Source organism: Triturus cristatus, chromosome 1_1, assembly GCF_964204655.1.
Source record: "Triturus cristatus chromosome 1_1, aTriCri1.1, whole genome shotgun sequence".
Lineage (NCBI taxonomy): Eukaryota > Metazoa > Chordata > Amphibia > Caudata > Salamandridae > Triturus > Triturus cristatus.
Window position 1 is genome coordinate 357722135 of NC_140579.1, and position 6529 is coordinate 357728663.

The window sequence follows — 6529 nt, forward strand, 5'->3', positions numbered from 1 at the left end:
CAATGCAGACTAGGACATATCTAGAAAAAAACAATATCTGTTATTGTTACATTTATCCTGAGAGTCACTTACATATGTCACCACTTGTCCTTCAAAAGCACACATTTTGCTGTGATTCTAAACTTTTCCTCTTTCAACTCTCAAGGCAGTTCTGAACACTTCAATACCCCTTAAGGGATCTGACCAGGAAGATGTGCCTTTCCCAGATTCGGTTAATAGTTTAACCCGTTACAAATGTCCTACTTTAAGGATTATATTGCTAGTTCTTTCTTTCCTGTAATCCATGTATTTTTCATCTTCCTTTTGTACTCTCCCACTTTCCTACTCATTTTCGATAGTCAACCTTCGCTTCCTACCCACATTTCTTTAATCATCAAGTAACCTTTTGACAGCCTAGTTTGGTTCCCATCAACAATTTTTAAAGAGATACAAAATTGAAAACAAAAAATCAACATTTTCAATGATCACATTAGTTGAAACACTTTCAACCAGTTAAAAATAGTCCAATAGGACCACTTCAAAAGGTCCTTACTTTGGTACAACAGCAAATTCCTAATTACCTCCAAAGTTCATCTGGTAGCCACCCAATTTGCCATTCCACAACACACGCCTTCACTTACTTATCACTACTCATACCCTGGTTTCATCACGGACCCATTTGTCCACAACGTCATGCATAATGAGGCATCAAAAATATTCTTGCTTTTTATGCTTGATGCATAAAAATCTATCTTCTTACCGAGAAGGGAAACATCGTTCTGGTGGCTAATTCATTTTGCACCTTCAATTATGCTTTTAATTCTCCAAAAACTCTTGCTCATGCTAACCCACTTTTATACACTTCAACACAGAATTTGTTTCTGGAGCCTTAATCATTTGACAGTGCCACTCCTCCTCTGTAAATTCCTACACTATCATTCCTGCATTCACACTCGTGTTTGATCATCAACCTGTCCTCAGCTTCTAGAGGCAATCTAGATATACAATCTGCATGAATATTAGTCTTCCCCAGAACATACTCCAGTCTATACTAGACGGCTTGAAGTTTGCCTGTAAATCCACCTAACCTCAAAGTAATCCATCTTCCAGCCCCAGCCAATAACATATTTACCAACGGCTTGTGTGGACTGTTAAAGGAAATACATTTTATCCCCAACCCCCGATCACACAGAAATAGTGCATTATGTTCAGTGGACAAAGAACCCACAAGCAATTTTATCTCTATTATGGACAAATTCTGTTTAGTTGTTGTTAAAGTCCTAAAACAATATGATACCAACCGCTCTTTTTTCCCATCTTGCTGCATTAAGGCAGCACCAGTGCCATAATTACTCGCAGCAACTCGTACCCAACCACAAACAATTTCATGCATGGTGCAGGAACATTTTTGCTCTTAAGTGCATTGAAACCTTTCGTCCCGTTATGCCTCCAAATGAACTTGGCATTCTTTCCCAAAAGATGTTTATATGGCTTCATCTTCCTTACACAACCATCTACAAATCGTGCCTAGAAACGTGGGAAAGAGACTTAATTGCTCTTGGTCTGCGGAGCTGTATGTACTCTCAGGTTTAATCCTAACACTGCTGATAAAGTGACCAAAATATTCTTCAACTTAATCATGTCCAAAGTTACATCTGCTCACTTAAGTGTCAAGGCCTTTTTTGAGAGAACATCTTTGAAAATTGTAATTATGGTATGGATTTATACTGTAGAGCACAATATCATCCTATATTTCTACCACTCCTGTAATCCCTTGAAGTATGTGGAAACACAGACTCTGCAGTAGCCAACTCAAACACATCTAGTTGTCTGGGAGTGTCTAGTGATGGTAAATTCCTAAACTCTTTTAAGCCAATCTCCCCCAGCCAATGTGTCAATAGAGATAATTTTGTATGGTCTATGGTGTCTATTTAGAAAGCATACAGTCGCCGAAGTATCATGACACTAAACAACTGCTAATATTTAACCAAAAAGACTACCTAGACATCATCATGTTACATCCTATCAATTAAAAGAGTTTTAAAATGTTTCCTAAATCCAATAACGCCAAGCTCAGCTCCAAGATCAGGTGGTAAAGATTTCCCTCCGAGGTGATCATTATTCACCTTCTAATACTTCCCCATATACTAAAAACACTGAGTGCAATATCTCACACCCAAAAGACTGTTAAAATGGCAGAGGTGAAACAATGCTAGACATTGTGGATGAATAAGTGAAATAAAGAACGAAAATAAAGAAAGCAGGAATAAAGTCTAGTGGAAATTAATAAACTAAAATATTTAAAATAGTATCAATCAAAAAAGATCTTTATTTCGGCACCCGGGCCACAAAAGCACATAAAACGGATAAAACAATTAAAACATGGAAAGCATATAGAATAAAATGACAGTTTAAAACAATGTAGGACATCTGTGCATTTCAACATACCGTTAAGTCAATTATAGTCAAGGAACAATTACATCAGGCGTTCGCTGGATCGCCGCCAGACTTGCTTATGAGTGCAGCACACATTTTTTGCTCATTCTCCAAATTCCCAATAAATATCAGGTAAGAGCAAAGACTAACAGTTTGCTAGTATTGAATCTCAGAACTATAAGAGCCCCTTTATATTCCCTTACTCCTAGGACCTGGCACATTGGAATTATCCAGTGCCTCCTATGGTTCTGGGCAGAAAAACAAAACATGGCCCATGGTTTCATTATCGGCACCACAACATGGTCACCTACTATTTGATCCCCTCAGGGCGCGTGACCATTTAGCAGTGAGAGCACCAAGGGACAGGGTGCCGGAACTGGAGTTATCTGGCCAGTGGGGGCTTGATCTCATCCAGGAATTCCTCTTTCATATAGGTATCCTTAAACACTAAAAATATGTTGGTATAGGTGCCCCGGGTCTCATGCAGATGAAGGACAGAGTCCTTGGATGCTCTATAGGTTGATTTGATGAGGGCCTTAGAAACATCCCTAGCCACATCAGGAGCACACTCAAAACTAGTTAACTCTATCTCCTGCAAAGTGGTCTTCATGTACTTTATCCATGAGATACTGCGCGACCCCTTCCTCGAGTCCTTGCCGGTCTGGGTCGAGCTCTGGAGTTGCCCATATCCTTCTCCAATAGAGCATGAGGCACAGTCCCGCCATATCAGAGAGTGGTCTTAGCCCAAGGTCTAATCTAAGAGGGAGCTATGGAGTACTTATGGGGACACCAACCAGCTGTTGCATAAACATATTTTCCACCACAGTTAGCGTGGTCATGCCCAAACGGCTCCATAGTTCTACACCATACATAGCTGCTCCTTAAGCCTGAAGTTAATAGGTCTGCAGAGCAGGTTGTATGGGGTGGAACCGGGAACCTAATGCCATTCTAATATTTCCACCTGAGATTTGTTCCAGTTTGTGATCTGCGCTGCGTGAAATGAGCTTGCCATCCCATATGCTGTGTTAGTGTTATACCAAGATATTCAAAAGTACTCACCCGCTTCAGAGGGACCCCTGATAACATCGGGTATGCCCTAGTAGAGTGCTTTGGATTCAGGGCCATATACTTGGTCCTAGTCACATTAATCTCTAAATAATATCTGTTGTCAGTGCTTCTCAGACCTATCAATGAAAGTAATCCCATATCAGTATAAAATACTCAACAAATGATGTACACGAATTGCAGAAAGAAGTTGTTACACATGTAAATGATTGGATGCCAAAGTAATGTAATGGTGAGTGTCAATTGTAGAAGCAGAGCACTTCACGTTTTACATGTAATATATGTACCTCATGTGAGAAGTTGGCCTGATATATGCTGTCCACTAGTTCTAGTGGACACCTTGTATCAGTCCAAACAACCCCTTATGGTGATAGGTTAAAGACAACCTTTATTGAAAGCTATCCTAGTAGTAGCTATGGTGAGCAGCCTTCAGGCTAAGTCTTGAAGGCATGTAAAGCAGCTTGTTTTACCAGTTTATAATCTCTTGAATGATCAAATGAAAGGACAACCACACCAGGTAAATATTTAAAATATATGTATTTAAGATAAAACACACCCCTCTAGTCTCTTTATGAGACTGGAGTTCGAAGTACTTAATTTACAAGTTAGCAATCAACAGTAATAGCACAAATACACGTTTGGGCCCTAGGGGCGTACCAAACCATATACCAATAAAGTGGTATAAGAACCACGACTGAACTAGACACAACACCTAGAGCCTGTAGAATCGCTGGGACCCCAAGGAACCACCCAAGGTAGTGGCACAGGTGACCCACGGGGACTGTGTGCAGTGTGTAAACAGAACCGCGGGTTCCCGTTAGCTTCTATGGGCAATGTCGTGGTTGGAAATTTAAAGATTAGGGACACTTAGAATCGAGTCAGGACCAAACCCTTTTGGACTTAAGAAGTTCTAGGGCTAGCACCCACGGGAGCACCGGAGTACTCGAGTTACCTCACCCAGGGAAGCCGGGTGCATAGGTGTCTTTTGGTGTCGGGTCGCATAGTCGATTACAATGGAAGCTGGCGAAGAACTGCTGCTGCCGTGAAGAGGAGAAGTGTCTAAAGAGATCCAAGCCTGGATCTAGGATGGAAGGAACCTGAAAGCAGAGGGGACAGAGTCTGGGTCACTAGCCAGTGACCGAGGGCAGGATGGACCAATGCCCACAGATGTCGGGTGCTTCAGGTGAGTTGACGGGTGTCTTGACTCTTCAGCCACGAGGTCCAGGAGGTGTCGACGAAGTCCACGAGCCGGATTCGAGCTGTCCCACGAAGTCAGTCGAGTGCTGCGATGTCGGCGACCAGATTGGACCCAACAAGCCTTGGCAACGGTAAGTCTCGTGGAAAGAGAAGGAAGACATGGGTGCAGACCAGCAAGGTCTGAGGGACTCACCCAGCAAGGGTAAGTCAGGGCACATCTGGAGCAACCAGGAAAGCCCAAGCAGAAGAGGAGTTGCCTTCATGGGGACCCACTAGTCAACGGGCTAGCGATCGCGAAGGAGCCTCGAGCGGTCGCCCTGGAACCTGGCCCACGGGTCACTCGTGGAGTGGAGGCCAGAGATCTTCGGTGCAGTCTGTGCTTAAGGCTGGGGCTACTCGGAGCGCAAAACAGAACTTCAAGGATGAACAGGAAGTCGATGTACCAGCAATAGTACGCTGTGCCCAGGGGTCACGGTTCCTCGTCACCCACGATAGCCACGGGCCTCAGCTTTGCTGTGGACTCAGGGTAGCCTCGGGGAAGTCAGGAAATCCACCTCTGGTGATGCAGAGACTTCGGCGTCCAACAGGAGCTTCAGAATTGCAGACCGGACAGTTGCTTCTTTGGTGCCTGCCAAGCAGGGGAGTCACTCCTTGAACCCAAGGGAGATTTCTTCAGTCTTCTAGTCAGGATAGAAAGTCGAAGGTCCAGGATATATATTGCAGAGTTTCGTCTAGGGTAATCTAAAGTCGCAAGGACTGGGTTCCCATACTTATATTAAGTTTGGGGGTTGGACATACTCTAGGGACCCACCTATGGGAGGGTTTGGAAAGAGGGGTGGATACACCCATTTCCTTTGTCCAGTTTCATGCCAGAGCAGGGGCAGGTAGCCCCTGCAACCGGTTTGAACTGGACTATGCTCAGGGACACCAAATGTGCCCCCAGTGCAGGACTTCAAAGCACCAGAGAGTACTCCCGCCCAGCCCCAATACACATCTGCCTGTCTGGGGAGGTGGTTACACCTCCCTTCGACAGGAAACCTATTGTCCAGGCCTCCCCTGCCGGAGTTTCGGTCAGCAGCAGGAGGCCAGACCCGTGTCTGTGGCAGAGGCCTCCATTTTGTGATGCCAGGGCTGTAGAAAGTCCTACCAGGTTAGACCAGTGTGAACATGTCTCTCCCTCTAGAAGGGTGGAATGCTACCCCCGCCACCACAACTGGCGGGGGGTAGTATTCCAAAGCGTTTGACACCAAACACAACATGTTTCCGAGCAGCCATCCCAAAGTTAGCATTTACCGCGAGGTTATAATGCACTTAAGAGTATATGGTCAGGCTGCACCACAAACAGCATCAGAGGAGGTACTCCGAACGCTGCAGAGGGGCTCTGCTCATGCAGGGGCACCCTCTCACATAAAAACCAAGCACTCTATCTTCAGGATTGTTAAGGCCTGCCACAGGAGTGACTTATAGGTTTTATATGTGTGTGCAATGGTAGTGATATAGGTAGCTTATACCACTGTAAGGGGTGCAAGCACACCCTTACCCAGGCTGCAGTAGCAGACCTGTGGTGCCATTTTGGAGTGCTTCCCAGGGGTGGCATTATACATGCTTAAGCCCCTGGTAGCCCTCTGAGGTACCTATGCCCTAGTTACATAGTATACCATATACTAGGGGCTTATAAGGCATCCGGAATCCAATTAGATATGTACCTAATGGACATGCAAACCATTTTAGAGAGGAAGCAGCTAGGCTGTGGTCCTGATTAGCAGGGCCACAGCCAGACTAAGGTCGAAAAACAGTGAAACACCAGCAAAAAGTGTGGTTACCCATGTGAAGCAGATCCTACTCTCCTACA